At 35.2% G+C, this 24,894-nt stretch overlaps 1 long non-coding RNA gene across 1 annotated transcript in view; it reads right to left on the reverse strand.

Annotated features, from left to right (window-relative positions):
* The window catches only part of LOC123590897, a 103,997-nt gene extending 82,481 nt beyond the window's left edge, over positions 1–21,516 (reverse strand). The window contains exon 1 of the long non-coding RNA XR_006709024.1: positions 21,215–21,516. This is a non-coding gene — a long non-coding RNA (uncharacterized LOC123590897). The remainder of the gene's footprint in view (positions 1–21,214) is intronic.
* Between the last annotated feature and the right edge of the window lie 3,378 nt (positions 21,517–24,894).

The raw sequence follows: 24,894 nt of genomic DNA on the forward strand, positions 1-24,894 counted from the left end.
TAATTCAGAATGAGTCAATATCTGTGTGCATCTACCAAAGATAATAGGCATTATTAAAGAGTCCCACAGAGGGCCATAAATACCCTTCTTATACTAACAGTTTGAAATGATTCCTATTAGATATAGAAATATATACGTTTTATCTTTCCTGTAAAGTATACCTAGAGACAGGCTAGCCTATTGCCAAGTCATTTTCAACAGAGGTTCTCAGAGGTAAAAGTTTCTCTTAGTAAACATATAGAGTCCCTGTGGGCTCCTCCATCCAAACAAAAATGCTTCTTCTTCTACCCTGATCAATGTTTTCAGCAACTGGATGGAGTTGCCAATTTCATGGTAATTGTATAGGACATTTGGAAGGAAAATTCATTTTATATCAGTGATTAAATTAATCCATCAGTTATGAGTCCCTAGGTTGTGTCCAACCCTGTGCATAAAAATATTATTACCAACATCATCATGAATGCCCCTGGGGATCCAACCCTCAGATAGTGGGATTTGGGAATCAGTGGACAAAAGTAAATAGAAAATTCTACATGGATTCTATATTCTGTGATACCTTTTTGGAGATCATGTCTGCAGTAATGCAGACATAATGCTTTTCCTTTTTCCCCACTCTGTTCTGTTTACTGACTTACTCCTGCTTACAGGAAACATCTAAATAAACTATACAGAGCCAAGTTTTTGTCTCATGCTCTGCTTTAAGGAGAAAGCAAATTAAAAGAACCATGCACATGCATTGATTATCAGCCCTCTCAACCTGCCTAAGGATTTTTCTCAGAATATTTATGAATCTTCCCCTTTTATTTCATCAGAATTTTTCTCTTATGGATTTAAGTATATATAACTATGTACCAATATACATGCCATATATTTATATAAATATATTTATATACTTATATATTCATATATATTTATATAAATATATGACATATATTTATATCGTACATATATATCGTATATATATTTATATACATATATACGTACATATATATTGTATATATATTTATATATATTTATATAAATATATGACATATATTTATATCGTACAGACATGGTGATACATTTCTCCTGCAACTATGACATTTTCCCCTGCTCTCCTTTTCTACAAATCACCTAAAATGACTTTCCTTTGCTCTGTATTACTACTGTCTCATTTTTCTTCTAAATCCACTCTAAACAGATTTCCCTCTCCACTAATCTATTCAAATTTCATTCTATCACCATGAGATCTGTATTGCCAAACTCAATGGTCAATAATTTTTCAACATCTTAGAACACCAGCATTTCACAGAGCTTATCACACTCCTTTTTGAAATTTTTCCCTCTTGGCCTCCAGGACAACCCACTTCCTGCATTTTTTTTTTTTCTTTGTGACTTTTTACATTTACTCTCATTCAGGCTCTTTTTCCAGATCCTATTCTTATTGTGTACTTTTAAAGTTTGGAACACTCCAAAGTGCAGTTTTTGGATGTTCTCATTTGTCAATTACCTTACTTTGTTAGTAATCTACTCCTGTCCACTGTCTTTGAATATTATTTATATGTTGATATCTTGCAATATTTTCCCAGTCCCAACCTTGCCCTGAACTACTGCCACTTGGTTTTTAAACAGGCAGTGATACTTGATAATTGAGCTCCAGCCACATTGAGCTCCTTGGATGTATTTGAGCATACCATGCAAGCTTCCACCTTAGGACACGTATATTTCTTCTCTCTGTCTGTAATGCTCCACTTCTTACTCTCTTCATATTCAGGGAAGGTTTGCTTACCTTAGATCTCTTTACATTATCACATCATCCAAGAGGACTCTCCCTTATCACACTCAAATACAATACCCAACCCTTTCACTTCTATACCCCCCATTCTCATGTTCATTAATAAGATAAATGTGCTGTGCATATTTCAAGTGTAGCTCTCCTCCCTAACTGAAACCTTTGTAGAGTAGGAGGAACACCAATTTTGGAGTCCTGTAATCCATAATTTTTGCCCTAAAACTCACCTGAGATATTATTTTAGACAAGTTACTTGGTTCAATCTCAATGTAAAATGAAGACAGCAATATCTAACATGTTCAGACAGTATTTGACCTGATGTTTTAGTCATGATAGAAAATTCACCAAAAAAAGTAAAAAACCTAAACCATCTAGTTAGATTTTGAGGGTAAAATTATAATTTAATAATACCATTATTCAACATCTTGTACCATACATAAAGTTAGAACCAAGTCATATATTTAGAATTACTTTAGTAAAGGGATGCCTGGGCATCTCAGTCAGTTAAGCATCCAACTCTTGATTTCAGCTCAGGTCATGCTCTCACAGTTTGTGGGTCAAGCCCTTTGTCAGGCTCTGCACTGACAGTGTGTACCCTGCTTGGGGTTCTCTTTCTTTCTCTCTCTCTCAAAATAAGCAAACTTTTAAAAAAAGAATTATTTTAGTAAATATACAGCTTAACAATTTCATTACTTAGTATTTTGCCCTTAGCTGAAAATTGGATTCACCTCTTCTAAAACTGGGGGTTAAATAAAAAAAATTCACTGTGTTTGTTTTGAATCGTTGTCCTATTTTTTTTTTAATTGAGGTATAATTGACATACACATTATATTAATTTCAGGCATAATATGTAATGATTCAAAACTTGTATATATTATGAAAGGATCACCACAGCATGCCTAGTTAATATCCATCATCATACATAGTTACAGAATTTTTTTCATGTTGTAAGAACTTTTATGATTTATTCTCAACAACTTTCAAATATGCAATACAGTATTATTAACTATAACCGCCATGCTGTACCTTGCATCCCTATTACTTATTTATTTTATAACTTGAAGTTTGTACCTTTTGACTCCTGTCACCCATTTTGCCCCCCATGCGCACCCTCACTACCCTGCTTCTGGCAACCACCTATCTGTTCTCTGTAACTGCGACCTTGGCTTTTTTTTTTTAACTCTCTATATAAGTGAAATCATACAGTTTGTGTCTTTGTCTGACTTATTTCATTTAACATAATGCCCTCAGGTCTATCCAGATTATAGCAAGTGACAAGATTTCATTCTGTTTTTATGGCAGAATAATTTTCCATTGTGTGTATACCACATTTTCCTTGTCCATTCATTCATTGGACGCTTAGCTTGTTTCTATGTCTTGACTATTGTAAATACTGCTGCAAAGAATATGAGGTGCATATGTTTTTTCAAATTAGTATTTTTGACTTCTTTGTATACATAACCAGAAGTGGAATTTCTGGATCATATGGTAGTTATATTTTTAATTTTTTGAAAAACCTTCATATTGTTTTCCATAGTAGCTACACCAATTCATATTCCCACCAGCTGTGCACGAGGGTTCCCTTTTTTCTACATCCTCTCCAACACTTGCTATTTTTCATCTTTTTGGTAAAAGTCATTAAAACAGGTGGGAGGTGATATCTCATTGTGGTTTTGATTTACATTTCTCTGAAAATTAGTGATATTGAGAAGCTTTTCTTGTACCTATTAGCCATCTGAATATCTTATTTGGAAAGTATCTATTTAGATCTTCTGCCCATTTTTAAATCAGATTTTTGTAGGTTTTTTTTTGTTATTGGGTTTTATGAATTCTTATATATTTTGGATATTAACCCCTTATCAGATCTACATTGTGTAAATATTTTCTCCCATTCTATAGGTTGCCTTTTCATTTTGTTTATGGTTTCCTTTTCCATATAGAAGCTTTTTAGTTTTATGTATCCCACTTTTTTAATTTTTGCTTTTTTAAAAATGTTTATTTATTGAGAGAAAGAGAGAGAGAGAGAGAGAGAGAGAGAGAGAGAGAGAGCAGAGGATGGGCAAAGACAGAGGGAGAGAGAATCCCAAGTGGGGGACAGGGGCTTGATCTCATGAATGGTGAGATCATGACCTGAGCTGACATCAAGAGTCTGAAGCTCAATGGACTGAGCCACCCAGGTGCCCCTGTTACCTTTGCTTTTGATATCAAACCCAAAAAATCATTGCCAAGGCCAATGTCAAGGAGCTTACACCTATGCTTTCTTCTAGGAGTTTCATGGTCATCCATTGCGTTGTTTTATATTTGAGTCATTCACCTTCAATTCCTCTGGTTTTTCTCCTTTAACAATTCCTCATTCTTTATTCATTCACTCAGTTAGTAACTTTTATTAATGAGGTACCTGCCACATGAAAGAGATTCAGTATTTTGGTTTCATATATAAAAATACTTCTTTTCTCTCATAAGTCTGATATTTTTTATATCAGAAACCTACAAAATTCCCAACTTGTATATTTTTTACCAGCCTAGTGTAGGCTTCAGAGAAGACTAAAATGATTCACAATTATCTAAAAATTAAGTATACAATATTTCAAAAGCACTGGAATAGAATGGTGATTTTATATTCTTTTTTTTCTTTTAACCCTGGCACATATATTTTAAAAATTGACTGCATTGTATTTAAGGTTGGTGATCCTGCCCACAGCATTATACAGATGTAAAAACATAGATGGCTAGAAAGGAAAAATAAAATTAACAAAGCAAGTGAAAACACATCTTTTTTTTTTTTTTTTTATGTGGAGGAATGCTGTTGTGGAACACGTATAAAGCTCCCAACATAATCATATCTTGAAGCCCCCATATATTTAGTATAGATCATTTTTTAAAAGGAAACCAGGGATAATTGTTTTAGGATATTGAAAATTCTGTACCAGCACTTCTCTTTCTACATAAGCCAAAATGTTCCACTGCTTCATTGAAATCCCACTATTTATCCTCTTTCTCATTTCCATTTATCCTAGCATCTTCTAAACATGCCTCATTCAAAATCCCCTTTTCAAATCTGGATTTAGCTGTGGCTATTTCAGCCTGTGGTCCTACCCCTGTACTAAAAAGGGTTTTTCCCAGTAGTTCTGTAGTACAAAAAGCATGCCCTCAGTCATGACAGCCTCAGAACAGAGTTCTTGTTTTTGTGAGATGATAAAGCAGCCTAGTTAAAGCCAGTAATAGAGGTCTAGCATGTTTAGCAAATTTCTAATAAAATTTCCATTAATCAATGTCCTATCTCTGAACTTAATTTTGTAGATAGATAATTTAAAATTTTAAAAGAAACAATTAAGATAATTGAAGTTGGATCTTATTTACCCAAATAGTTAAAACTTATTTTCTTCAAGTCCGTATATCCTTCAGACTACATATCAGAACTGAAAGTCAGATCACAAATGATAGCTAAAATCAAGCTAAAAAAAAAAATTATATAAGAACATCAGAGATACAGATATTATATTCCCCTCTTTACTGATTGAATAAAGAAAACACAGCCAACTTAAATTTTAGCATATCAGATACCCAACAATATCTTTCCAATAAATATTTAATTGCCTTTAGCAAAATCACACTTTTTCATAGAAAAAGATGATTAGATAAAAATAAATCTTTTAATTGTAACCATCTTGTTTAAATTTCCTTATACTATTTAAGTGCAAATATTATTTTGAAAATTTCTATTTCAATAATTATTTTAGTGATAAAAAACATTTTCTTCATTCAAATTAGCATCACCAGTAAATAACTCCTTTTATTCTGGAATATATCTGATTAGACTTAATTTTTAGTTTTCAATTTTCTCTCCAGTTTAATGATTAAAGTTCCTAACTTAACTAGATCTTTATTTAAAATGTATCAAAACAAAAATGATATAAATCCTAACCCATAATTTCTAAGAATACAACTGCATCTAATAGCTATTTTATTCTATCTTTAATACAATCCCCCAAACACAATAGTTTTTTACACTTAAGATTAAATTTTGACCAAATCTGGGCAGAAAACATACTTACATTTTTTGAAAAAATATTTTCAAGTCAGTAAACATATTTTCTCCTATCTAAATGGTATCACAATTCCCAACACCCTCTCCCATCTAGAAATCTATCAAAAAACAGTCAGTTTGAAGCTAGCTAATTTTCTCTATTTCACCAGACCCCTGGGTATCCAGCTCAGTTTCTATCTTGTGACTAAAAGATTACTGGTCCCTTCTTCAGAAATCATGTGTGAGTTAGAAAGGAAAGTGAAAAGGAGCCCTATTTTAAATACAAAGTACAAAAATAAAGAAATTCATCCATCACGTTGATATTCTTTTGATACTAGAATTTGCTGTTGATGTAATCTTACAAGCTTTTTCCTTTATTGCTAATAAATGCTCTTTGAAAGACAGTCTCTTCACTCCTGTAGCTAAAACTGTTGAAACCAAGTAGTTTCTAATTGCATGAAAAATGTTATTTTAGAGCTTAAAACAATTAATCCTTATATACACATTATATTACCGTTTCACAAGTCTAGCACAGTTTGGAAACACATACTCAACATCGCACATACTAATATCCTTTATATTTGTCATAATTAATACTAATAGTTTTATTCAATTACTATTTACTGAATGCTTACTACATGTCTTAGATTTACATGCCTTAGCATATATAAAGTAGATATTGTTTTTCCTATAAAACAATTGAAATCATTTACTGAAGAATGCACATATGTCTAAGTAAACATGTCCCAAGACTATTTTTCTGAAATCAGTGTGATTTTAGAGTATTGTTCTTTTCTAGAGACAAAATTCCCCACCGCATGAATTTAATTCTTAGAAAGAGAAAAATAAACATGACAATCCCATGAATATCCTGGCAATAGCTTTCTTCTTATCTTTTGGGTTATTTGCTAACCTAGTCACCTTCATCCTTGTTTTCAGGGTACAAAATGTGACTTTTTTCAATTGAGTTGCTACTGAAAATCTTGATTGCTAAATATGATTCTTTCCATTATTTTATGCCTATGTTTCCATTTGATTAGAGAACGTTGTCAGTGGCTGTGTGCAATGTAAGCGCTTTCTGCTGGTGGCTAAATGACTTGCTGCTAAATCCAATCTGTAAAGACTAGAAGAGGTGCCTACTTCCCCAAATGCATACACACCAATACAGAGCCACAAGAATCATGATTAATGAAGGACACTACCAAAGGAAACTAATGAAGCTTGCTAAGAGAGTAGATGTTGAATTTTCTCACATTATATGCCTTAAAGTTATACAATTTTATATGTCAATTATATCTTGATAAAGCTAGGACAGGGGAGAGAACAAAAAAGCACAGAAAGGGAAAATGTGCTTTCTCTGCTTGAATTGGGCATCTGTTTTCTCCTGTCCTCAGGCATTGGCTTCCCTGGTTCTCAGGCCTTTCAGGTTTGGACAAGAATTATACCACTGGCTTTCCTGAGCCTCCAGGTTACAGAAGGCACATAGTGGTACTTCTTAGCCTTCATAATCATGTGAGCCAATCCCTCATAATCTCTTTCAATATATCTATTTATATACTTTATTAGTTTTATTTCTCCAGAACACCCTAATACAGATTTTGACACTGAAGTGGTACTAGAGGAATAGAATTTCAAGGGCAAGCTCAGATTCAAAAGAAGCTATTTCCCAATTTTTCATCTTCTTCCCTACCCCACAACAGTACACACACATACACAAACAAATCACTTGAACGTTTTAGTCATTCTGAATTCTGTTTTACATTACATTTTACAGAGAATGTTGCCCTGAATTAAAATATAAACATTTATCTTGTGGTGGTACCATAATTTCTCTTTCAAGTAATAGATGACTTATTTACCATTACTTCACACCTTCAACTATAAAGTCATCCCTCTTCTAGGAGCTGTGTGCAAAGCTCCTTTGATGTTGCATAGGCAAAAGACTTCTTTTTATTAAAACCCAGATTGTGTTAACATCAGTACAGCTTGAAGAAAGGAAACAGTGTCAGTTTTACCGGCTACCACAAGTTCTATTTTCTGATTCAATTGATGAGATACAAATCAAACGTTATAGTTCCAGTGTGGAATAGATGGATACATATAATTTCAGATCATGAAACATAATCACTTGTACATAGAGGAGTAATATTGCGTATAGTATTGCCACACACTTTCAGTGGCATACAACAATAAGCATTTAATTAGTTCACTGGTGGATGCAAGCTGATCTCAGTTGCATTCAACTGGGGACAGCTTTGCTTCAAGCAATGTATTTCTCTGAGCATGGCTTCTCTCCTCACTGAGATTTAGTGTCAGGTCTCTTCTATCTAATTATTCTAGGGTCAAGCTTGAGGAAATAGTCACTATCAGGGAGAACTCCCCTTATGGTGGTGACAGGGATGCAGGGGAGCAAGTGCAAATACACATGGTCTCTTAAGGGAATTGACACTTGTCACTTCTGTTTCCTAATATTGGCCAATACAAAATGCATGTCTGGTCCTAAAGACAAGCAGGAGGAACATGTACTCTGCCCCATTTCCTGAAAGGAATACAAAGTCCCATGACAAAGGATATGAGAAAGAAGAGTGAAAAGTTGGGATCAATTATTCAAACATACAGAGAAGTGGTGTGTAATGAGAAATTCCTGTACCTCACTGCAGGAATGGAACATCGGAATCATTAGATTTGACTGGATTTTAACATTTAAATTTATACCAAAAGTTACAGTAGACCTAAAACCACATTATAGATGTTCCAGTTCTACTTTATATAATAAACTTTTAAAAAGTTTATACACAATTTGTATATACACAATTAATATGTGTGCTGAAATTTCATAGGAATAGGCACATTTATTTTTTATCAGTGTAAAGGGAAGCTATCAAGTGTTCAGAAACCCTAAAGTTTGGCAAGTAAATAAGGGTAACATGCTTAAACACATGTCTAAGTTTATGTTTACAAATTTCTGTGAAAATATATTCATGTAATCTCCCCCACATCACCCAAATATTTAAAATGTTTTAATGTGAAAAACATGCTTTAGTTCACATTTGCTTGTAGAAAATGATGTCCAGAAATATAGGTTTCTCCCGTATGGTTCAAATACAGTCCTCTACTTGAAATTGTACCATGGTAACACCTGAACATTTATCACATAGAATCCTAATATTATGGCCTCACATGTCATGCTGGTTGAGATTGAAGTTTTACGACCCACTGAAACTTTATTGAGACATTTTTAAAAAAATGTTTTTAAAGCAGCAAAGGAGAATATTCGTTTCTATAGTTGAAAGGAGTATTTTAAATAGACCATATAGTATGATGCAGGGAGTTCACTAGAAATGTAAACATAAAGCTTTCAAAATACCCATTTATCATATTCACTGGGCCTTTCTTTCTAACACCAGGATCATGTGATTTATATTAATTTCTTGACTGCTATATTTGGATCTGAGATGAAAAGTTTTAGCTGAAGTACCTCTTATCACCAGCTAAATAAATAAATAAATAAATAAATAACATTCATTCTCTTGACAATTACAATAGTTCATAATCTCATGAGTTCATATTTATTTTTTTCAGATCTTAGAAAGAAGAAAGTAATTTCAAAGCTTTACAAAGATGGTTGTCAGAATTGATACCCAAATCCCCAAACATCCAGAGAATTTGACAAGTGACTGCATCCTGGGATTCTCTAAGTTGATACAAATCTGGTGGTTTGGGTATTATGGTATTTTTCAGATGATTTAAACATGGGAAAATGGAAAATCATGTGAGGTATGTTAACAATTTTTGTGTAAAATTTATCAAGGAATTTTTACTGTCTACCCAAGACTAAATTACACATATAAATTCCAGGAGAAAATTGTCCAGGATTACAAAGACCACCTCAATTCTTTTTTAACCTTCTTTTTTTTTTTTTTCTAAAGTTTCGTCAGGGGTATAGAGTGAGAAGTGACTCATTAATTCATTTATTTATCACATGCTCTCAACCACTAAGCTGGACACTGATGATTTAAGAAGAAAAAGATATAATTTTTGCCCTCCAAGCATAGTGTTGCATACAAGGAAGTAAAGAGGAAATTATTACATTCTGACATGATAGATACTTTGGTAGTGTTTGAAAATAGGATGTTGGGAGGGTATTGAACACAGAGGAAGTCTCCACAGGGTATATGCCCTCATGGGCACTTGTCCTTGAATAAGTATTTTCAGCATTAATATTTCCTTTTCTTTTCTTTCTTTCTCTCTTTCTTTCTTTCTTTCTTTCTTTCTTTCTTTCTTTCTTTCTTTCTTTCTTTCTTTCCTTTTCTTTCGAGTGGGAGAGAGGGCCAGAAAGAAAGATTCTTAATCAGGCTCCATACTCAGGTATAGAGACTGACACAGGGCTCTATTCCATGACCCTGGGATCATGACCTGAGCCAAAATCCAGATTTGGACGCTCAACCGATTGAGCCACCCAGGCACACCCACCATTAGTTTTTATAATGAAAAGAATTCTGACTCTCCCTTTACTATCCAGGTTCAGTAAAACTTTGATTTGTGAGCATAGTTCGTTCCGGAAACATGTTTGTAATCCAAAGCACTCGTCTATCAAAGCAAATTTCAAGAACCATTAGCTCAGTTGTGATCATGTGACATTCAGTGCAATATTAGAAGTATTGCAAGACCTCGCTTGTTTATCAAGTTAAAATGTATTAGAAATGTTTGCTTCTCTTGAGGAACACTCACAGACCAAGTTACTTGCAATCCAAAGTTTTACTGTTCTTTTGCCTATAATTACACAATAAGAGAATCACAGAGCAGGCCCCTATAAATTGAATAACTCCATATCCACCATTAAAATGAAATTTCCTTGGGGCACCTGGGTGACTCAGTAGGTTAAGCATCCAACTTTAACTCAGGTTGATCACAGTTCGTGGGTTTGAGCCATGCGTCTGGCTCTGTGCTAACATCTCAGAGCCTAGAGCCTGCTTTGAATTCTGTGTCTCCTTCTCTCGCTGCCCCTCCATCGCTCACACTCTGTCTCTCCCTCAAAAATAAATAAAAGTTTAAAAAAAATTAAAATGAACTCTTTTCAAAAACATCCCTCAGGTTGTGACTGGGTCTTGGTAAGAGACATTTCTCAGTGGGACAACAGTCACTACAAAACCTTAGCTGCTCGGGGCGCCTGGGTGGCTCAGTCGGTTAAGCGGCCGACTTCAGCTCAGGTCATGATCTCACGGTCCGTGAGGGCTGTGAGTTCGAGCCCCGCGTCGGGCTCTGTGCTGACAGCTCAGAACCTGGAGCCTGTTTCAGATTCTGTGTCTCCCTCTCTCTGACCCTCCCCTGTTCATGCTCTGTCTCTCTCTGTCTCAAAAATAAATAAATGTTAAAAAAAATTAAAAAAAAAAAACCTTAGCTGCTCATCATGAATCAGGTATTTATTGATTTTCTTAATCCCAAGCTGAGCAGTGTGCGGCTGCGTTCCATTATCAGTTTGAGGTAAAATTCAACTTGAGAAAATCTGAAGTCAAAAGGAGGTTGGACATGGCACATATTAGGATTGAGGGAAAGAATCACAGAAAAAAAAAACCATGTTTTGTAGGGAAAGATATTATCAAATGCCTCAAAACAATAAACTTTACTTTTCCAAGGGTAACCTGGATATAGTCACTGTTGTGTACCCAAAGTGCCTATCCTGAAGGTTAATCCTGAGACTCATGTGCCATCATAACATGGGAAGACTAGCTGTTACCTAATGGTTGGTTGATTAAAATAATCTCATTCTACTAAGGAGTGGGTAGTGATTTGAAAGAGTGACTGGAATTTGTCTTCCTGAACATAATGCTTCTGTCAGAATGAGAATTTCTTGAAGTTACCAAAAGCTTTATTTACCATCCTATTTTTTACACATATCTTGTCAAAAAAAAATGAACTTCATAGAAAAATAAACGAGGCTATATACTGACACCCATGGGATTTACTGCTCTTAACATGTACCCTTTAGCCTAGGAGCAATTTTAGAATGGCTTATTGAAAACTTACAGTACTAGATAGTAGATGATACCTTAGGATATTAGGATGTTGCCCTATAGTACATGATGTATCTTTTTTTTGGGTAAGTTTAATTTATTTAGTTGAGAGAGAGAGAGGGAGAGAGAGAGGGAGAACATAAGCAGGGAGAAGCAGAGAGAGAGGGAGAGAAAGAATCCCAAGCAGGCAGTGGAGAACCCAACGCAGGGCTAGAACACATTAAGTGTGAGATCGTGACCTGAGCAGAAACCGAGTCAGACACTTAACTGACCGAGCCATCCAGGCACCCCACATGATATAGCTTTTTAACAGTGATCAACATATAGTGTTCTTTCTCTGGTAACCAGGATATGCTGATCTACAAAACAAGAGACCTACTTGAAAATAATCTAGCTTCCTAGTCCCATGCTTTGGGGTTCTACTGATTTGGAGGTCTTTATTTCTTAGAAAAGAATGCTCCTAGTCCTTATTCCACTAAATAAGAATTTGCATTGCCATCTGATCATTTAAGACTGTTTTTAATGTTTATTTATTTTTGAGAAGTTGGGGAGGGAGTGGGGCAGAGAGAGAGAGAGAATTCCAAGCAAGCTTTGTGCTGTCAGCACAGAGACCAACATGGGGCTCAGACTCACAAACTGGGAAATCATAACCTGAGATCATGACCTGAGATCATGACCTGAGTCGAAGTTGGATGCTTAACCGACTGAGTCACTCAGGCACCCTCACTTAAGACTTCTTATTGCTACTCTACTAGCAGCATAAGGATTGTGGCAAATAATCCCTATTGGTAAGGGGAAATAGGTTTGATGCTTAACAACGGAGGCAAAGAGATGGTTCCCTGTATCCCTGGGTCCCAGCAAATCCTCTGGAATACTTCATAGTATTGTTTAGTCTAGTGGTAAATTTAATGAAACACTACAGAAAAGGAATGTGTACAAGATCAGGATCACCAAAGGGTTAGAATCTCCAGGAATGAAAGTTTGAATCATTTCACCAAGAAAAGAACAGCATCCAGATGAGATGCTGACTGAGAATAAAGGGAACATGGAAGGGGTATTGTAAGAAAGAAATGATAAATAAAACCCATGGCCTTCTTACTAATTCAAAACAGAGGATATTGTATACTTACCATTTTTTTTCTTGTTCTGTCTCTTTCCTGTGAGTGTGCACATGCACAAGTGTGTGCTTAATATTAACTGTCCTCTTCCCTAACTTACCCCTTCTATTTTATATAAAGAGTTGGTAGTTAATGGTAAAATGTAATTTATAGTTTATGGGATATCAAAGTGAGATGGCTGAACTCAAAAAGAAAGAGCATCACCCAGAGATTCAAACAGCAACTAATGATACTTTGGAACTCTGAATATTGGAAGACAGTAGGCAGATTTTCATTTGTATATAGGATTAAATACATTATGTAGGAAACAGGCATGATTTTGTAGTTTATTTGTTTGTTTGGACTTTTAAGTATGAGTAGGAACCCTGTTAAAAATTACATTAAGAGGAGCGCCTGGGTGGCGCAGTCGGTTAAGCGTCCGACTTCAGCCAGGTCACGATCTCGCGGTCCATGAGTTCGAGCCCCGCGTCGGACTCTGGGCTGATGGCTCAGAGCCTGGAGCCTGTTTCCGATTCTGTGTCTCCCTCTCTCTCTGCCCCTCCCCCGTTCATGCTCTGTCTCTCTCTGTCCCAAAAATAAATAAACGTTGAAAAAAAATTTTTTTAAATAAAAAAAAAAAATTACATTAAGATCCAGAAGACTAGGAGTTGATACTGAGATCCTCATTCTAACATCGGTATTTCAGACAATGCCAATACAGGGAAAAAATACAATTAAAGCAATGTATGTATAGAAGCAAGATCTAGTTTTCTCTTAAATCTATTTTGACCCTTTTTTTAATTTTTCAGTTTCAGAAATACAGTATAGTATTTTTTTCTATCCAGAGAGTTTAATATATAACTTTGTTATAAACACTTAAATGTAATGATTTCTTAGACTATATGAAGTTAAGAAACATAACAAAACTAATATAATTTTTTATAAATAGGCGTAAGACTTGTTAATTTTGGATATGATTGTTAATTATAAATAATTATAAATGTGCATGTGCACATTTATGTATTAGAATAACATTTGAATCAGCTGTTAATAATCCCTCAGAAGAATATTGCACACTTTTAAATCACAGGTGAACTGTAGGCTGTACAAATGAAAATAGAAAAAGCTCAATTTTCCCTGGTGCCAAAAGGAAAAGAGAACCCCCCCCACCCCCCCAACACACACATACCTTTTTCTTTTTTTTTTTTCTTTTTTTGATTTCAAGTTTTTATTTAAAAAAATTTTTTTAACATTTTTTTATTATTTATTTTTGAGACAGAGAGAGACAGAGCATGAACAGGAGAGGGACAGAGAGAGAGGGAGACACAGAATCTGAAACAGGCTCCAGGCTCTGAGCTGTCAGCACAGAGCCCGAAGTGGGGCTCGAACTCACGGACCGTGAGATCATGACCTGAGCCGAAGTCGGATGCTTAACCGACTGAGCCACCCAGGCGCCCCTCAAGTTTTTATTTAAATTCAAGTTAATATACATGGTAAAATTGGTTTCAGGTATAGAATTAGGACACACCTTTTTCCTAATGCATTTACTATAGAAAACATATAATTGTGAATCCTTTTCCTGCCCTTTTGATATGTATAGATATTTTTTTAAAGGCTAAATAAGCCTTTTACCAGTTTTGCAACCCAGGAATATTTCCTGAGGACCCTGGAAACCATCTCTTTGAAATGTAATCAAAGAAGGCAGCACTCCAATTCCCAATTTTCTGAGGGCATGGAGGCCTACCTTCAGCTGGCACCTGACTCCAAGTCTCCAGCTTACCTCTTTGATCATAAAGATATAAGATTTTTTAAATACAGGCCATGAGCCAACACAGGTGTCTGCCCTAATTAACACATGGATTTATGAGGAACTACAGATGACAAAGGGCAATGTGAGGTCCCTTACTTGAAGACTAGTTTGTCTATTGATTGATTATTTTAAGAATATGTAAGTAATGGGATGTATTTGCTTGGCTAAATAAGAGGTGATATTTCTTTCTCTACTTGCTGTTTCTTTAGTGAATGCCTGTGCTGTGCAGTGCATTCTGCTATAATTCCTATTCAATAATAAGACTTTTTTTTCTCTTTTAGCTTTGTGGAGAGGTTTTCTGGGTTGGGAGTTTTTATTTTTAATTATATTTTTCCAACAGTACCTGAAAGAGTCAATGCGAGGCAAGGATGGCTTGCATCTGTATCTGGGACTTTTCCCCAAACTTGTGTTAAAATCCATGGAGTAAAGTAGGAATATAAGTAGGACTGCTTTTTTTTCTGCAATAAAAGGGTGAATTGATGAGAATAAACACAAGTCAAAGGCTTGCTTTGCCTGCTTTTTTTCCTGAAAGCCTAAACCTCAAATCATAAATGTTTGTACTTCATTAATACAAAAAGCCAATCCTAAATACGTCAACAATAATAAAAAGAAGATATGCAAGTCTACAAGAGCAATGATTAGAAGGTAATGCCAGCAGATTTAAATTTCTTGCCTTGGGCCTGCCTTGGGTATCCAGAGTAATAAGACCATTCAAAGAATGATTCCAAGAAGATTTTTCTAAAATTTGTTGAACTGAGAGAAGAATGTAGCTAGATTTTCTGAGTCCTTTGAAATTCTTTTTTATCCACTCCTGGAATTACACTATTCGAAACCAACATTATAAATGGAGTTGGCAAGTGGAAGAATCAAGAGAAGAAGGAATAGGAAGTCTTGCTGGAATAACAAAGATAGAAAAAAAAGAGTGAGATAGTAGTTATCCAAGAAAAAGATATATGGAGGTAAGGCAGTATAGCAACCAGAAATTGCATAGGAAAAGGAACATAAGACCAATCTAACTGCAGAAATTGGAAAGGAAGGCAGGGTATGCAAGTGCCAGGAAGCCCCAGACTTAAAGTATCTGTTAATTATACCAGTGAAAAGTCCCCCAAAAATGTTCAGTTTCAAATGAATAATTCATATTGTGGAACATATCTGTGAAAATTCTTTTCTGGAAGTGCTTCTCCATATTGTGCCTGCTCACATGCCAAGGTTTCACCCCTGTTTTGTCCTTGCTTGTCCCATTGCTAGCATTGCATACATCACACTGCATTAAAAAATAATAATAGACTTTTTTAGAGGAGTTTTTAATACACAGAAAAAATGAGCTGAAAACGTAGAGTTCTCTATACCCCCTTTCTTCTTGCATAGTTTCCCCTATCATTATTATATTGCTTTATTGTTCCATTTTTATTATATTTTCTTAATTGCTCATTCACTCATTAGTAGAAGCATTGTAACTTATTCATTGCTAAACAAAGATACTCAATAAATGCCAATTTTAAAATCAAACAATATAAATTGGGTAGTAAAATCATGTGTAACTTCTCAATGTAGTTTTTGATATCAGGGACTCAAATGAAATCCATAGACTTCTTTCATTTAAAAAATGCAAGTGTATATAAATTATACACACACACACACACACACACATATACATACATACATACATACATACATACATACATACATATATAATCTCCTGATCTCCAACTTTGAATATAAGGTTTAAAATAACAGGTTCTCTCAACTTCAGTACTATTGACAATCTTTGTTGTGAGGGGCTGTCTGGTGCATTGTAGGATTTTAAGTAGCATTCCAACCTCTATTTTACTAAATGCCAGGAGCAATTCGTTCCCCTACAATGACAATAAAAATGTCTCCAGACATTACTGAATGTCTCTTTTGTGGCAAAATTGCTGGGGGTCGTGAATTTCCGAAGATAACTTCACCAGACCACAGCTAAGAAGGTCTGCATTAGTATTAATTTCAAAATAATGCTAATTGGGGTCCATTTTGATCAATTATAAATGAAAGAGAAAGAGATGACAAAAGGACAACTTGATTATGCATAAAAATGAATTTATCAGAGGGGCACCTGGATGGCTCAGTTCATTAAGCACCTGACTCTTGATCTCGGCTCAGGTCATGATCTCGCAGTTTGTGGGATCGAGCCCCACATCAGGCTCTGAGCTGGCAGCACAGAGCCTGCTAGAGATTCTCTCTCTCTCTCTCTCTCTCTCTCTCTCTCTCCGCCCCTCTCACCTCTCAAAATAAATAAATAAACCTTAAAAAAATAAATTTGTCAGATGTAAGAAATACTGTTTGATTAAATGTCTAACATACATTTACTGCAGGTTTTCTAGCATATATAAAACAAGTAATTATTCAGCAAAGTTCTTAGCTGGCATCCTGATGTAAAAATTTGACATTTGTTGCTTCCAGCCTTTCATTTCATTTACAAATTGGAATTTCAAGCTTATATTTTTAAATATTCCTTGAGAAAATGCAATGACACTTATTAAATCAGTAATGGAAACCACTATAATACTAGCAACATAACTCATAAAGCTGTGTTCTAGTTGCCCAGGTATAGATCCACATTACTGAATGCCTCTAGAGTACATAAATCTACAAAGCGACACTGAGCAGGTCCCACTATTTGCAGGACACTGGGAGCTAAAAGAAGTCCTAAAAAGTGAAGAGAAGACATGGTCTTTGTTTTCAAAAAAAAAAAAAAAAAAAAAAAAAACAAAAAAAACACATTGTCCTTCAATATGCTGAGGACCAGAGTTTAAAGTTTAGTTCTGGATTAATTTACTTTCTAAGCAAAAACTGTGAGGTTGGTTTTAGTATTGAAGAAACTTACCTCTGTAAAAGTAAGAAACACGTACTGCCTTGTTTTTGGTGCGTGATAAAGCCATGATAAATATGGTACAGAGCATGACAATTGTATGGAGTTCCTAATAAATTATTACCAAACAAAATACTGTCTCTGTATTAAGTGTAAGATATATACATGTTATAGGTACTTATTAGCTAGCAACAGATTTGGATATTTCTGTGTATTTATATGTGTACATTTTCAATTTTATTAGTGATGAGATTTCTGAAAATTTCCTTCCCTTGTGTCCTTGAGGCCAAAGATTTGTTTGTTTGTTTGTTTACCTGTGTATACCTCAGTGTGTCCAGCACAATGCTCATTGATCTCCGTGAGTAGAGTTTAGGTGAGGTAAATTGAATTGAATTGCTTGAAAGTGAAACCTCCTTTTAGCACTGCTTATTCCCCTAGACTCGTGGAGGTAGCCGGAGCTGAAATGCAACAGCCAGCTATTTTTCATTACTATATACAACACCACTGCTAGGTTGGCACAAAGAAATAAAATGTCTTGACACAAAGAGTTAACGTGATTGCCAAGCTTAAAGCTGTTAGATCCAAGGTAGATAGATCTAAGATATCTGGCTCAATGCCAGAGCCTTTGGCTTCATAGCCTGCTGCCTTTCCTTTAGGGATAATTATGATTTTTGATTGGAGCGTACATCAACTTTTACGTACTGGTTTGGCAACTGACATGTCAGGTGTGTGGTGACTCTTCAAATGAACTGACTTGGAGTTCTCACCCCACAAATTACAGTCCCAGAGTATAGTTTAAAAACTTCTCTTGGCTTGCCACCTTGTGGTGGATTTTTCAAAGTAACAAAACTCAGTCTCGAAAGAAATCATTGGCTTCCACCTTGTTAAGAACAATAATTTCCATATGAAAAAATAGGTAAATTTGCAATGAGGTCAGTAAAGATCTAAAAATATCATCTGTAATTTAAAATCAGCATTTATGATGAAAACTTTTTTCATTATTTCCGCAAATATCCCCACATTAAACTTTGGAAAAAATAAGGAAAATATTACTACAATCCCCCCAAAACATATGTGATATCATGAAACTAGTTCAAAACCTTTCTCTTTCATTGGTTACTTTATGAAAAGTTTAAAATTAGATTTAGCTCCTGAGCAAATCTTAATGTAATAAGAAATTGCATGTGCACTAAGACAACTTACAATTTACCATCAATTTTTAAAGCATGCAGTTATAATGAACTATATGATACATGGTTGGATAATGAGCTAATTTGATTATTATTCAAATAGAATTTATTAGTTGATAAATAGCATGATTTATTAGAGTGTTTGAAATGTGAATGTTCATATTTGTTTTTGTCTTGATGACCATGGATCATCAGCTCTCTGGAAGTATATCTAGTATGTTCTAACACTAAATTAATTACTTGTCTTAGAACGGCTTTGAGTTTCCTCAGAAGAAATGAGATCATTTGACTGGGATGTATAATTAAAAGACCAAGATAATTGCTACAATCCAATAACAAAACAGGAACACAGGTTTACCACAATGCCATCGATCATACCGATGGAAGAAGGTTGACAAATGATTGCTAACACTTCAAATTCATAAACCAGGTGATCTATTTGAAGACAATGTTAGATAGTATCGGGTACTAAGAACTCTGCTTTATATGCACTAACCATTTTCACAAACTACCAAGATTGCTAAGATGAGAGTTTTTGATTCCACAGAACAAATTCAGAAATCCTGCTTCAAATGTGTTTTCCACTTGAAGATGGCTAAATTCAAACCAAGTGTGAACGGAGTACTACTCAGATGTAGTTAGTGGTGGGCTCATTTATCCTCATCATTCCCAGTTTAAGGAAACGTAGCACAGTGGGAGATTCCACACCTGGACCAAAATCGGTTGCTTTCATTTTTTATTGGTCAGGGAAATAACTCTTATTGAGATTTAAACTCAGATGAAAATTGTAACTGTTTCATCTTTCAGTTAGAAAACTACTTAGATATGATGCAGACCTCTTATGCAAAACTTTAATTTAAGGGCAAAATACCCTAAGGAAACGGCATCAAAAAGGGCAGCCTCAGGTAATCTTATTCCCAATCCAGTTCTATTTAAACAACTCCTCATTGCCTTCATACTTAATAGACACTCACAGGTTTTAACGTTCATCATGAATTCCGGACATTCTGTTTTGTGCCACTATCATACAAGATAGATTTTTATTACTTTATTTTTTAAATCATTTACCATGGTGTGGTCTTTATTCTGAGTAAATGGTGAAAAAAGAATGTGAGAAAACACCTTCATTTCAATTACTATTTTTTTTTCTTAATGAACATATGTCTTTAGGTCTAATCCAACTATCTCACAGTTTGTGCTTTGTTGACTTTATGAAATCTTTTCCATTATGCCTTTGAAGTGGCCCCATTTTCTTAATAGAAGAAATATATTTAAATTGTCTGAGAGCTGTGTTTGCACTCCTTGCTTTCTGCCCTCGGATATCTGAAACTAGAAACTCTATCAAAAATAGTCTTAATTTACTTGCTAACATTCACTCTCTCGGTAGGAATAATTTTGATTAGTAGGGAAAGTGCTTTCTCATTGTCTTCTTTCACTGGCGAATAATACATTGCTCTTGCGTCTTTCTTTGCTGAGCCTAGAGCCTTTAGATTCATTATCCAATTAATCCTCCTAACATTGCTGTAAAGTAAGAATGGGGAGTAAATTCTGAATCTACACGTAGGGAGATTAAATGACTTATATAATGTCACCAAATGGGTAAAAAGCAGAGTTGAGAAAACTGCTTAAGGCTTGCCTTTATTGCAATATCAGGTCATTATTTCTCATATTACAAGAACCTCTTCAGAGATAGCTGGTACTAGGAGTTGAGAGGTAAACAGGTTTCTTCATATTTAATTGTAACAATGTTCTCGAAAATGGCCTTTTGAAATAAGTGGGGATGTAATTGCATTTATATTGGCAGAACATAGTGCGTGGTATTTTAATGATATATGGAATAAAATCACTTGTTTTTCTGTTATGTGAACTAGTTAACATGCATTAATAAATTACAATATTAACATTCACTAAGAAGTGATTGTTGAACCGGCTGTATTTTTTCTTTCTCCCTTTATTTATTATTAATAAATTAGTTTAATCCATCTCCTTTATCACATGAGGATAGTGAAGCTCAATTTCATTTTTATTTGATTATTTTAATTATGTATTTTTGAGTTTTTTTTTTATATTCCTACAAAAGCAATTCAAGGAGCACCATTTATTTTTTTAAAAAAATTTTTTTAACGTTTATTTATTTTTGAGACAGAGAGAGACAGAGCGTGAACAGGGGAGGGGCAAAGAGAGAGGGAGACACAGAGTCCGAAACAGGCTCCAGGCTCCGAGCTGTCAGCACAGAGCCCGACGCGGGGCTCGAACTCACGGACCGTGAGATCATGACCTGAGCCGAAGTCGGACGCCTAACCGACCAAGCCACCCAGGCGCCCCCACCATTTATTTTTAAACAAAACTTAGGTGAATTTGTAAAAAGCCAAAAAAATCACACATTAAATATCTTACATGTTTCTCCATTTCCCACCTTTCCTTGTTGCATAAGAAAACTATGAAAATCATTACCTGCATGGTACGTGTGACTGTAGGTTCGACTATAATCCAAAAGTTGAAATGTCAGAAATCCCAGAAGCACAGAGTTCCCAACAGGACTTCAAGCCCAAGTATGCAGGCCAGGGAAGACGGGAGATTCAGATAAGCTTCAACTGCACACTTGAACTTTAGGCTCTTTGGAAGAACACAGATTTGGATTCATTTGAGATTTTCTTTTTGTAAGTCAGTAGATAATAGATCTGAAGGAACCTTTTAAAATCCCTTTGAATTTCTCCTTTGCATAAAACAACTTTAGGAAAAATGAAAGCTGAAGGTCCAAGGTCACCTGAAATATGATCTGTGGTTCCCTGCTCACTCTGGTGGGTTGATGCCACCTTATGGAGCAAGAGGTTCACTACAATGCATGTTGCAATAGCCACTAAGACCTAAGTTCCAGGAGAAGCGCTCACAACTTAAATTTAGTCAATAGAAAACCATTATACTGCATACCTAAAAGGAATGGGATTAAATACTAAATAATATTATAATACTTTTTTAAGAGTTAAAGCTCTTGGTTTTATATTGCGTATTAATCAGATATAAGATTCACTTTCCATTGGCAGTATAATAGAGTTGTTTTTAAAGCATATGTGCAGTCCTATTTCAAACATTCAGAGAATATTAACTCTTATATTGTGTCTTCTTGTGTCTCCTTTCATTTTACCCTCCTTTATTTGTTTCAAGTTATATGTATGTAGACTGATAAGTTACTCAAAAGTGGCTAGATGTAAACTCACCTATCTAAATTTAAAAATATAGTAATTGTGCTAATATTAAGACTAAGCAGAAAGATTAAGCCAGGAGACAGTAACCTTGCAGAATGCTCATTGTGAGCTTGTGTGAGGATCATGAACACAGGGTAGGAACTTCTACTAAATCATTTTAGGAATTAAATAAAGAAGAACAAGGAAAATATCTGTAGCTTTTAGTAAAAGAAAAAAAATGCTTTCAAAAAGTATGAAGCATTCAAGATGTGCGGGTCCCAGTGTCTGAATAGAAAAGGGAAGCTTAATGCAGAGAGACGCTGGGACCCAACGCAGGCTTCAGAACTTTGGATACAGGGTCTAGATAAGAGGTTACTTACAAGTGACTTCAGTGTTAATTTTAACACGTAATAGAATATTTAAAAAAAAACAGTTTCTTGGACATATTAATTAAGTTGTAGGTTATTGAGCGCTCTAAAACCTGGAATTCTTCATTGATCTAAACTCTATGCTCAATGATTCTGAGACCTCTCTGATCAATCAGAATCACTTGGGCCTCTTTTATATGATGCTTTTCTGACCAATCCTATTACTAACTCTGAGCAGTAACTCTGTTGGTGGAATTTGCCTAGATCCCTAGTCCCAGCGATTTGGATATATGTGATAAAATGAATTGTTATCACTGACCTTTGTCAGCTGAAAGCATTTCATGGCATTTCTTGACCATATTCTTGTGAATGGCTTTCTTAGTCCTGCTCTACTTATTAAAAGCACTTGTTAAAAAATATTCAGAGGAAACACCTGTGAGTCTGTTGTACTCAAAGTTGAGGCTCTCAGGAATAATTTACTTGTAGACACACATTCACGTTAATATCATTCTTGTATCTTCATTCTCAGTAGCTTCAAAGGGAGTGCAGCATGAATTGCCAGCAATATCGGTGAGCCATGCAGAATAGTACTGAGAATTGGGTGCTTTTCCTTTCCCCACTCTTGTGAGGCTATAGATGAATTCACCATTTTCTGTCTACTGTCAACCGGGTTTGAGGTTCAGATGAATATGATCTTTCTCAGTTCTTCCTATCATAGAATTCTGATTAGTCTTTTCCATATTATTTTTCTTGGTCTTGCCATCCATATCCTCATCTTTAATCGCTACAATCTGAGAAGCTAACTTACCTTCTTCATTACCATATCTCTTGCTATCTGAACATCATATTTCATTTTAGTCTCCTTTCTTCTCCAAATGAACGTTCACTATGAGCATTACTCTGTCCTTTCAGAGTACCCATTCTAGCGTTATTTTTCTATGTGTGGGGTTGCGGAGGGGGTCAGTGATAGCATTATTTTGGTTTCTTAGTCAATGTGCTCACCATTATCAACTCAGATGATGAAGGGATCTTCAGGAAAGGACTCTCAGGCTAAATTCTCATCACAAAGAGAATTGTGGCTGTAAGCTGTCATCACAAAAATAATTTGAAAAGGCATCAGTACAAAATTATCTAATCTTAACTATGTATGCCTTTGTTTGCAGACAAAATCTTTGAAGCCAGTTGCTGGAGCAGACCTCAAAGTATCAATTATTCTTGCCACTGCTTATGTATACTCGGGCCAGTAGCGATGATGTCTACTTAGACATTGTCCAACTTAGAATGTATATTATTTTTCTTAGTGGCTCCTTAACAAGGCATTGAAAACCATCTCCTTTAGGAGAATTTAGTTTGGGTCTAAAATGTGAATACTAACAGATAGCAGTGGGCGATCTTGCTGGAATATAAAGGCTCTTGTTTCCTTCCCCTGTGCATGTCCCATAGGAGAGTGTGGATGCTGCTGGAGAGTTGCAGAGAAAATCAAGTGGGAGAGGAATGAGGAAAAGGTGCAAGGTTCTCACAAAAGGACTGATAGTTGAGATCAGAGGTTGGCAAATTTTCTCTTTAACTAGCCAGACGGTAAATATTTTAGGTTCCCAGAGCCATATGGTCTCTGCGTAACTACTTAAGTCTGCTGTTGTCACATGGAAACACCCACAGACAATATGTAAACACTGTGTGTTCCAATAAACTTTACCAAATCAGGCAGCAAGCCAGATTTGGCCTACAAGCCATGGTTTGCCAACCCCTGCATTAGATAATAATTAATAGTGATGAAATTATGTTATGGAAAAAATGAGAGGGTTAAACTTACCTTTTCTAAAGTTACTCTATGCTCTAAAATTATGAGTTTATACTGTGCTCATTTGTCTTTAAGAAAAAGTTGATTGTGTTATTTTTATAAAGACTAAATAAAAATCATTCAGAAAATCATGCTAATCATTTACATTTTTTGAAATGGTTAATTTTTCTGGTTGGAAGAAAGGAAGGAAGCCCTTATTTCAAATATATGGACTGTTCTTAGTTTTTATTCTGTGTAATTCTTTAGAATTGGTCATGGCTCCCTTAAGTAATCCCAGCAGACAGTAGGACCCATAAAGCCCTAGGGAATACAGGACAGATGTAGTTAAAACTTTTTTTTTCCCCTGACTGAATCCTATCTAATTTAGGAAAGAACAGCCATTATCTGCTTGTACCAAACCAGTCCTTTTGTTTCAACCCTCACTACTGACTTATCATTTCTGGGTCCCATTCCATGCATTTATTGACTCAAAATGACCTTTCTTTCTGGACTTATGAGAATTATAATATCTGTGTTTCTATCATTCCCAATCTTCATGTCTCTGTAGGTACTTCATGGCATGTTGGGTCAACTTCTTAGTATAAATAAAAAAACATAATTGTTCAAAAATTTTCCAGAAACAAATGTGACCCTGCTCTGTCTTGTCCACCAGATCCAGCCTTGAAACCTCATTTACATGTTAACCTGACCCACAGAATGATCTGACCTCTCTGGTGGGTCTCACCATTCCCTTAACCCAATCTTCAGCTTGAGTTTCACAAAACCAGAGCTATGTGTTTA

The sequence above is a fragment of the Leopardus geoffroyi genome, chromosome B4 (genome assembly GCF_018350155.1).
Source record: "Leopardus geoffroyi isolate Oge1 chromosome B4, O.geoffroyi_Oge1_pat1.0, whole genome shotgun sequence".
NCBI classification, from domain to species: Eukaryota; Metazoa; Chordata; class Mammalia; order Carnivora; family Felidae; genus Leopardus; species Leopardus geoffroyi.